Here is a 10642-nt window from a genome sequence, read left to right on the forward strand (position 1 = left end):
CCTAAAAAAATCTATCTGTACAATACAACTTTTTTAATTCTATGCTTTGAAAGAAAAAATTTTTTAATATGTTTCTGTGCTCTTTTTCCCCCCCTTCCTTGTATGTGAATTTCTTCCAATTCAACAAGAGACTGAGGATTGTTTCAGCAAAAATACAAAATGAAAAAATGATTCAGTGTTAGGCCGGGGATTTATAAATGAGAAAGTTTTTGTCCATAGCAGAATGAGAGGAAAGAAGGGAGTGAGGGAAGAGAAGGAAAGGACAAAGTCTTGAAAGCCAAAATATATTGAGAATGAATATCATTATTCCAAAGATTCCCTTATAAACCAAGGCTTGGCCAGCTGAGCCTAAAAATTTCAAAATCCAAACATACAGAAAATTCAACAGTTAATACCCACCTAAGGAGGAAGTGGCAACATTTTTGATTGAGAGAAGAGGAGGAGGAGGAAAGAAGAAAAGGACACAATATCAGATGCCCTTGGGGTCAGAAGAGTGGAAGGGAGGGTCATATGGAATTCCCAGGGAGATCCTATTTCCTTGGCTAAACCAGGGGACTGCGACAGCCTCAGAGGAGCCTCACATTCATCCAAACACTGCATCCAGAAGAGCCCAGAAAAAAATGGCTGAAAGCAGCCACTCCGGCTTGCAATCTGTAGAAGGGTGTAGAGAATGCAGTGTGGTGTTCCTGAACCCCCCAGAAAGGGTTATGAAGAGATTCCCCAAAAATGTAACTAGTGAGCATCAAACGGTATTTGTGGCACTTGGAGGTAACACAATGAAAAACAGACTTCCCACTTTTTACTCTATACTTCCACATTGTTTGAATGCTTTATTACAGAGAATATATGTGTTATCACTTGTATAATTAAAACTAAATTTTAATTTTTCTTAATTTTACATTTTAAAAGAAAATCAGTAAATACGGGAAAACATAAATGATGAGATTAAAATCATACATGATCTGGGGCGCCTGGGTGGCTCAGTCGGTTGAGAGGCCGACTTCGGCTCAGGTCATGATTTCGCGGTCCTGTGAGTTCAAGCCCCGCGTCGGGCTCTGTGCTGACAGCTCGGAGCCTGGAGCCTGTTTCAGATTCTGTGTCTCCCTCTCTGTGACCCTCCCCTGTTCATGCTCTGTCTCTCTCTGTCTCAAAAATAAATAAACGTTTAAAAAAAAATCATACATGATCTCAGCTTCCAGAAATAATCATTGCTCACATCTGATTTTTAGTGTTCCAATGTCATCTAGAAATATGCATTTAAATAAATTTTTTTATGTTTATTTTTATTTTTGAGAGAGAGAGACACACAGAGTGTGAGTGGGGGACGGGCAGAGAGAGAGAGGGAGACAGAATCTGAAGCAGGCTCCAGGCTCTGAGCTGTCAGCACAGAGCCCAACATGGGGCTCAAACTCAGGGACTGTAAGATCATGACCTGAGCCAAAGTTGGAGGTTTAACTGACTAAGCCACCCAGACGCCCCTAGAAATATATTTTTATATAAAATTAGAATTGTACCATAATATTGTTTTGTAACCTATTTTCCTTAACTACATAATATATCATGAACCACGTAACTATAATTATGAATGTCATTTTTTAGTACAAACTTTCAATAAAATCTTGAACACCCTGTACTTTTTTCATACAATGCTACAATATGAAAGCGTTTCCCCATTAAATAGCCCTTGAAATAGCTGTATTTCATATTTCACTGTATTTCTATATCATAATTTATTTAACTAACTTCCTGTTGTTATAGTTTAAGGATGTTTTTTGGGAGAATACAGCAAATAAGAGCAATGCTGAAGATAAATCCTCTCATATACCCATAACTATTTCCTATGGATAAATTTCTGTAAGTGGAATTATTCAGTTAGAATAGAACCAGGAAAAATCTTGAGACGATTTGATACATGTCCCCGAGTTCCTTTCCAGAAAGTTGGAACCAATTTCCACCTACATTAGTATGAAAAAGCTCACTTTGCATTTTACACTGAGAATATGAACTCAATAAACTTCTCCTGCAGGAACCAGAGAAAACACGATCCAGGCACAATGCTTTACGATATTTTAATGGATATTAGACAGGTGGCCACCTAGCCACCAGTCTAGCATGCAGTGTTTTAAAGCTGACATCGCAAGCACCTGATAAGCATCATCTCATATAATCTTCTCAATTCTATGAGATAGGTACTATTAGGACACCCTTACGACAGATGAAGCAATTTAGACATAGAAAGGATAAAAGTCTCAGGGATAGCAAGTGATGTGACCAAAGTATTTTACAGGCCCTTAAATTGTCTCTTTCAAATGACCAAACTCCTGGCACTCTTCAAATGACTGTGTACATCTGCTTGTTTCCCTGGCTGGAATGTAAGCCCCCAAGGCGATGCCCGCATGTTCATTCTTCCACAGGTCACCTCTCCACTTTCCTTTCCCTTCACTGGCCAATGGACTTCCCTGCTGGGACCACCACAAGCAAAACCTTGGTGAGTTTTCAAGCGGACCAACGGAATCCTAACTCTTGTCATTAACTACTATAAAAAAAAAATTAGAAGTCACCTACTCCAACCCAGATCCTATAGCCCACTCTACCAGCAAAATGGCGGCTGACCATCAATGGGCAAATAGAGGCATATCACTTCTTTTACACCACCCCTTTCTGTGGGCATCCTGGGTGGAGAAACCTGCCAGTTGGCACAGTTTTATATCATAGGTCCTAAGACTTTCTAAAGGGTCAGCTAGCCTCACCAGTTCCCTCTGTATCTTGGTTACACTCACCCCAAACACCAGCCTCCAGGTCAGCAGGCACTTGATACTGCCCAGTGATAGGGACAGTGATATTATTAAGTGATCGGACTTCTAAATCTGAGAAACATCACCTGGTCCTATATTACCCTGCTTTTAAAATGCAACATTAATGTGTTAAGGTCAATGCTAGGTATCCATTTACTGGCCTTTAAATTGGAAGTCTGAAAGGAAGTTACAGTTTGAAAATAAATTGAGTTGTTTTTTATGGATATTTTACTCCCTTTGAGTAGAAAACAATGCAAAAAGATCATTAAAAAAAGGCCATTATTTTTTTTTCTCAAGCTTTAAGGTTTAGAAACATTTTCAGTCTGAGTCATAATTAGTAGCATTAAAATACAGGCACGATATATGGCATACATTTTATGTGAGCACCATTAGAGTTCATGGTAAGCCACCTATAAATGCTTTATCCCTCATCTCTGCAAAATTACTACGTATTGATCCATACATCATCCAGTACAGCAGGCAAACACAAGAACTAAAAGGAAAAAATGCTGAGGTGGAATAATAGCACCTAATATATGTTTTTACTGATTAAACCACAAAAGTTATTTGAGCCCCTATCTCCGCTGGTGTTGAATGAGAACACTTCTTCCCTACTCCTGACTCCTGCTGCATTGAGGAAGTTCAACTAGTTTATCACCCTTGGCATCTCTCCACAGCTCACTCACCCCTGAGGGGAAGTGGAGTGACACAGCTGAGCTCAAACACCTTATCTATCATTTTCTTTGGGAATGAAATGCCCACAGGGTGTGGGAATATATCCTTGTTTTCTACGACCCAAGTCTTCCCTAGAAAGTTTCTCATGGCGGAGGGGGGGGGGGGGCCTCAGTCCTGCATTGCCAGTGACTAGAGGGGTCAGTCACCTTAATTCTTTTTTTTCTATTTTTTTTTTTTAGTGTTTATTGATTTTTTGAGAGAAAGACAGAGCGTGAGTGGGGGAAGAGCAGAGAAAGAGGGAGACACAGAATCCAAAGCAGGCTCCAGGCTCTGAGCTGTCAGCACAGAGCCCAATACGGGGCTTGAACTCATGGACCATGAGATCATGACCTGAGCTGAAGTCAGACACTTAACTGACTGAGCCACCCAGACACCCCCAGTCACCTTATTTCTTGGGATCAAATTTAGGAAATCCATTTGACTCTTAAGAAAGTCATCCTCAACCCAATGTTTATCCTAAAAAAGATGGCATTTGACCTCTCATTTGCTACTATTTAACTTTTATCTTAATTTGTTATAAACCCAGAAAGGAGGCTATACTTTGGTGCATTGTCAATGACCGCAACATTTCATGGGCTGGGAAATGAAAATTCCCACACTAAAAATTAAGCAAAAGTATGGAGTTGGGGAAGACAAATACTCATGCAGAGAGGCTTTTGGTAGGGCCAGGAAATATAGTTGTGAGCCTTGAACTTCAGTGGGTAGGCAAGGCATTTTTATCTTCGTGGTTTAATGCAGTTTATATTAAACCAGCTTTAGCTGCTATGGCCCAGGCCAGTGGATGGAAGGCTCTAAGCTGGAAGCATGCTATGTTGACCTTGATGTGTGACTATTGCTTGTAGTGGCTTTGTCCACAGGCTAAAGACTGTTTTTCCAGAGGCAAATCATCTCAGATTCTGTAACGGTGTTTTGTTTTGTTTTGTTTTAATTTTTTTTTTCAACGTTTATTTATTTTTGGGACAGAGAGAGACAGAGCATGAACGGGGAGGGGCAGAGAGAGAGGGAGACACAGAATCAGAAACAGGCTCCAGGCTCTGAGCCATCAGCCCAGAGCCTGACGCGGGGCTCGAACTCCCGGACCGCGAGATCGTGACCTGGCTAAAGTCAGACGCTTAACCGACTGCGCCACCCAGGCGCCCCTTTTTTTTTTAATTTTTTTTTCAACGTTTATTTATTTTTGGGACAGAGAGAGACAGAGCATGAACGGGTGTAACGGTGTTTTAAGTATCCTTTAGCATGGCATTTCTTACAGAGCAGGGCCATGTTTGAGAAAGGTTTCATGCAGCCACAACCATGAACTAACATAAAATACAACTTGATGCCAGTAATGCCTAGGGACTTTAAAAATGAACAAAAACATATGTATAGTTCCATTTGTATCTTGATTACACTGATGCAAAATGCCAGTCTCCCAGTATAGCAGCCGCCAAGGATATTCAGAATGCATTCATTAAGCACCTATCATGAATCAGGCCCTCTACGAGGACCAAGGAATAAAGAGATGAGCGGTACAGAGCTCCCTGAGCTCATGGTGCAAGGTCTCTTCCAAAAGTCATTACAACACAAGATGCTAAGTGCCATGATCAAAGCAGGTGTGGAGTGTTACAAAGCATGAGAAGCTCCCCCATGCCAACTTAGCGGAGAGAGCCTGCTCAGAAAGCTTCCACAGAGAAGTGACGTGATACCTGAGTCTTCATGGATTGGAGAAAGATGTTTGGCAAAAGAACGACAGAGAAGGAAGGAATATTCAGAAAGAAGGAGTTACCTTTTCTCAGAGAAGATGAATTCAGGGTATTATAAATAATCTAGCTAGAGGGAAGGGAAGCCCCAAAAGGTCAAGGAAGAAGGAGTTTCAAGTAGGAGAAATAAACAGAGAACAAGAACATAATGGTGAAGGATTTTAGCCAAAAAGTGACAAAATTAAACACACATTTTAGAGGACTCTTGCTGCAGAGAGAGGCAAAGTAAGAGTACCAAAAAGTACCTGGGCCAAGAGTGTCTAATGGATTGGGTAAACAAAGAGGAAAGGACTGATCTGAGAACCATATTGATTTTGGAGTTGACAGAAATTGGTAGACAACTGTGGCGTACATGGGGCTTAGAAGGGGGATGGAGGAGGCAGCTGAAGGAAAAGAAAATGTTGATAATGATCCCCAAGTTTCTGATTTCAGAAACTCTGTGGCCTGAAAGTGCCACTATCACAGGAGCTAGAGCAGGGCCCACTGCGCCCCCTGGAGTTTAAAATACTCAGTGCATGGGGCTGGGACTAAAGAGACATTGGAGCCAACAAGCTAATAATAGTATTACTAGTAGTTCATGAAATAACTTGTATAACTAGCTGCTACAGTCTGAATGTTTGTTCCCCCCTCAAAATTCATAAGTTGAAATACCAACCCCCAAGGTGATGATATTAAGATGTGGGGCCTTTGGGACGTTAGCTCGTTAGGAATTAGCGACCACATAGAAGAGGCCCCAGAGAGATCCCTTCCACCATGTGGAAGCAAACCTTCACCAGACATTGACTCTGCCAGTGCCATAATCTCCAGACTTTCCAGGCTCCAGCACTATGAGAAAGAAATGGTTTTTGCTTATAAGCCACCCATTCGGTGGCATCTTGTTACAGCAGCCTGAACAGACAAAGACACTAACAGTTACTGAGTGTTTACTATATGCCAGGCTTTGTGCTTAGAGAAGTAAAAGAATGTGCCTAGGATTAAACAGCAATAAATTGTAACATTGGTCCAAACCATGTTATTCTAAACTCTTTGCTTTTAGTCATTTTGCTCTATCACGCCCAACCAGTTCTGAGACTAGGGCACCAAAGTAAATCATTGTGCTTTGTCTTCCCTGATCAAGGCCCTCACTGAGGGTGCTGGCCACTCCATCAGTCTGATTAACACTGTGGGAAGATTGACTATGAAACTGCAGCTGATAGAGAAAAAAACAAAAACATAAAAACAACCTGAGAAGGAAGTAGTAATTTGCACTTCTCCTGAGAAACCCTTATGCTTGACCTATAAATCAACATACTCCAGCTCCAAAAAATGGGACACCGTGGAGAAAAGCTTCAAAGAGAAAGGCAGAAATGAAGTTTAGTGTCTTTAGGAGGAAGGAGAAAGGTATTTGCTGGTTAGGCTGCCACTCTGAATCCTTACAGAGAGGAGAACAAGTGTTTACTCAGTGAGATTTTAACGTTAAAATGGGAAAAAGGAAACAGGAAACTTTTCATTCATGTTTTTCAATTACTGGTGAGCTCTGGCAGCCACTCTGAGAAAATCATGTTCCACCCAGGTGGCTTTATCAGCTTAAATGATCCCCTTATTAATCAGAATTTCAAAAGGCAGTAAAAGCCAGTTCCAAATAATGGGATTATCTTTGGAGTTGGTGCTAAGTGCTTAAATTGTAGCCTTTTGACGCGTCCCCCTTTTCTTTTGAATATTTACTTTGAGATGCAACTGCCAAATGTCTAAATTACGTCAGGAAATCTGATGTGACAATGTCCAGCTAGCCACAAATTGTTGAGAGCTCTGCTCTTGGTCCAAGATGGTCTCTTGATCTCTTGCCCCGATGACAGTAATCACTTCTAAATTGGTCTCCCAGCTCTCAACCATAAAGCCCTACAGTCTTTTCCCCCACAAAGCAGCCTGTTCGTTCTCACTGCCGCACGGTATCCCACTGTGTGGGTTTATCTTGATTTATTTATTTCTTCTCCTGCTGATGGGCATTTGGGTGGTTGGGTCATCACAACTACCCAATTCATCTTTTTTTTTTTTTAAATAGTACTTTTTTTTTCAACGTTTATTTATTTTTGGGACAGAAAGAGACAGAGCATGAACGGGGGAGGGGCAGAGAGAGAGGGAGACACAGAATCGGAAACAGGCTCCAGGCTCTGAGCCATCAGCCCAGAGCCTGACGCGGGGCTCGAACTCACGGACCGCGAGATAGTGACCTGGCTGAAGTCGGACGCTTAACCGACTGCGCCACCCAGGCGCCCCAACCCCAATTCATCTTTTTGATAAGCATACAGACATAGTTTAGTTAGTGGATTCCTGGGAATGGATTTGCTGGGTCATGGGTATATATATATGTTCATTTTCGGTAGATGCTGAAAATAGTTTTCTAACGTGCTAATCGACATTGTGGTTTTGTTTTGCTTTACCTTTCTCCGTATTCTATTCAGCCTTTTACAGATCTTGTTTTCCCCTTACATTTTCTTTCAATGTTTAGCAATAAATAAAAATTTTTTAAATTCTATTCTGAAAAAGTAAAGATTCTTCATAATTGAGGATATTCAAAAGAGTATGTCCCAAACTCCTAAGGCATTTCCATGAGGCAAATTGTTCTGAGTGATGGTGCATTGCTGGCAAAATGGGCAGCCACATACCACATCATTTTGTAGCAAACACATGAAACAGTCCTGGAATGTTTATTGATACAATCAGTCATATGACAGTAATAGCTTATGAGTAATTTGAGATTATCTTTGCCATTGCTTCACCCCGTTAGCAAAAATAACTGACCATGATCATTATCCTAAAGCATCTAAAACCTCTGTTCTCATTCATGTCCGGGTCTATTTATGTTTCAAAATGACACGGGTTTAAGTAAGATTTACTTTGATTATATGGATTTGAACCCTTTCTCTCTTTGCCCCTGCTGTCTTTGTCCTGATCAGTTTGGATCTTCCTCCTACTCTTTCCTCTTCATTGGAGGCTTTGTCTTTGAGAGGTATTCTTATTCAATGGTTTCAAGAGTTCCTAAGTCCCAGACCCCAGACTAGCCACCATCAGACCTTCCCACAGTCTATTTACACTCATCCATGAATTAGAGCCTATGAAGTATACTTCCAGCTTGCCCTGGCAAACACTGGCATCATGAAGCAAAAGGAACTTGGGTCACTGGATGAGTCAGGGTACCAACAGGAAACGCTGGTACGCTCAGAAGAGAAGAGAGTTAAAGTACAAAACAAATGAACATAGGGTGGGAAAAAAAAGAGAGAGAAGAAAACCAAGAAACAGACCCTTAACTATAGAGAACAAACTGATGGTTACCAGAGGGGAAGTGGGGGGGTGGGTGTTAAACAGGTGATGGGTACTAAGGAGGGCACTTGTTGTGATGAGCACCGAGTATTGTATAGAAGTGCTGAATCACTAAATTGTACACCTGAAGCAAATATTACACTGTATGTTAACTAAGTGGAATTTAAATAAAAATTAGAAAAAAAAATAAAGGACTATAGACATGAGCAGACAAAGTTAAGGGATCTAACAAAGGATAGTGAACCCCCTGGGACTAGCAACAATGAAAAGTTGTTTTTACACTCAGTTCTGAAAGGATAGGTCAGCAAATGTGGCACCTGGTGAGAGCTGTAGTCACAGGAGAGGAGGGGGAGGGGCCACAGGAAAGGAATGAGCCATGGCTGAAAGAGCAAAGACCCTGACCTCTCTCCTTGCTGTCCAGTGTCCCATTGGTGCCTCTCATTGACAGAACCCACTGGAAGCCACAGGACAAGGGAATTTGTGTGATGGAGACTATAGGAGCACAGAGCAGAGTGGGGAAGGCAGCAAATGGGTGTGTGGTGGGGCAAACATAGATTATCTAGCAGCATCTTTGAATCACCCCCTGAAAGAGGGCTGTCCAAGACAGCAGTCTGACCAATAAGACATACATTCATCTCAAATGTGTGTTAAGTATTAATCCGTTAAACCCCTGAGATTTAGGGATTGTTCGGTCCACAGTTAACCTACCCTAACAATGTATCTGGTTTATCTGCATTTCACATTATGTCTTTTATATTTAACTTGTTTTCCCAAAACTATCAGGGGAAATGTGTAATAATCTTCTAAAAATGTAAATGAGTAAATTTCACAAAGATTTTTTTATATAAATTGTTAATAATTCTACCTTGAGATTATGAATAACTACTCTGCCTTTAGATGTTCCGAACAGCTGCTTCCCAATGACAGCTCAAAAGGGAAGAAATTGCAGGAGGGTTGAAACACAGCATTTCTTCAAAAAATAAGACTATATGAAGGAGAAAATACCATGGGAAAATAGTAAAATGAATACCATTGAAAAATTCTTTTTAAGACTGCTCACTCCCATTTCAACTCACCTCCTTCCTCTTAGCCCTGCTTTCCCTTCTCTTCCCAAAGAAGTGCTTGTTGCTCTCAAACTGGCCCCTACCCACCAGGTTTCCCTAACAGCCTCTTTCCACCTCCTCCATCCCTGCTATGCTCCAGGCCTCCTCAGTTTATATGGAAACATCACCCCTGGGCCTTTCTAGGTTACTGGTTAACTATCTTAATAACTTTATTCATCCATCCATTCATTTAAAAAAAATCATTGGGCACCACTTAAATGCAAGTTATATTCTGTGATGTTAAGACTATAAAGATTACTTATATACATATAAGGGGTCCCTTAATAAGTTATAATGCAGCAACAGAGAAAAGATATGGAAGCAGATCACCCTAGTATGAGGCAGAGAATGGTCAATGACACAAAAGAGGCATAGATAAAGTCCTACAGGACTTTAGAAAAAAGGAAAGGGAAGGTGGCACCTACCATGCCCCACCACTAGGCTAGGGAGAATGCACACATTAGTTTATCTTTCTTGCTTATGGCTAATTCCTTCTTGTCCTTAAGGAAGGTATTCAAATGTCACCTCCTTGACCTCCATGCTCCCATAATCACGGCTTGATCACATCATAGGATCATTGTCAGTTTATTATCTTTCATTTCAACTGACGGCAATTACCTGTACGTGGGGGACAAGCCTTGTCTTTGTGCATCTTCTATGCCTCCCTCTGAATCTGATGCACACCATCCCTTCAGGGATGGATGGATGGATGGATGGATGGATGGATGGATGGATAGATGGATGGAGCACTATTAGCACATTAGAGGAAAAAGGAAATAAGGTAATTCTAGGAATTTCAGGCATCCAGTTGGATTGTGTTACAAGGATGTGGGTAGGAAGGTGGCAGGTGACAAACGTTGAAAATAGAAAATGGAAAACAGTTCGTAAGGTCTCAAATATTTGGCTAAGGCAGCTGGACTCATGCTGCAGAGAACTGAGGAAAGACTGGGAGCTGATGAGCAGGGAAGAG

The sequence above is a fragment of the Felis catus genome, chromosome C2 (assembly GCF_018350175.1).
Source record: "Felis catus isolate Fca126 chromosome C2, F.catus_Fca126_mat1.0, whole genome shotgun sequence".
Lineage (NCBI taxonomy): Eukaryota > Metazoa > Chordata > Mammalia > Carnivora > Felidae > Felis > Felis catus.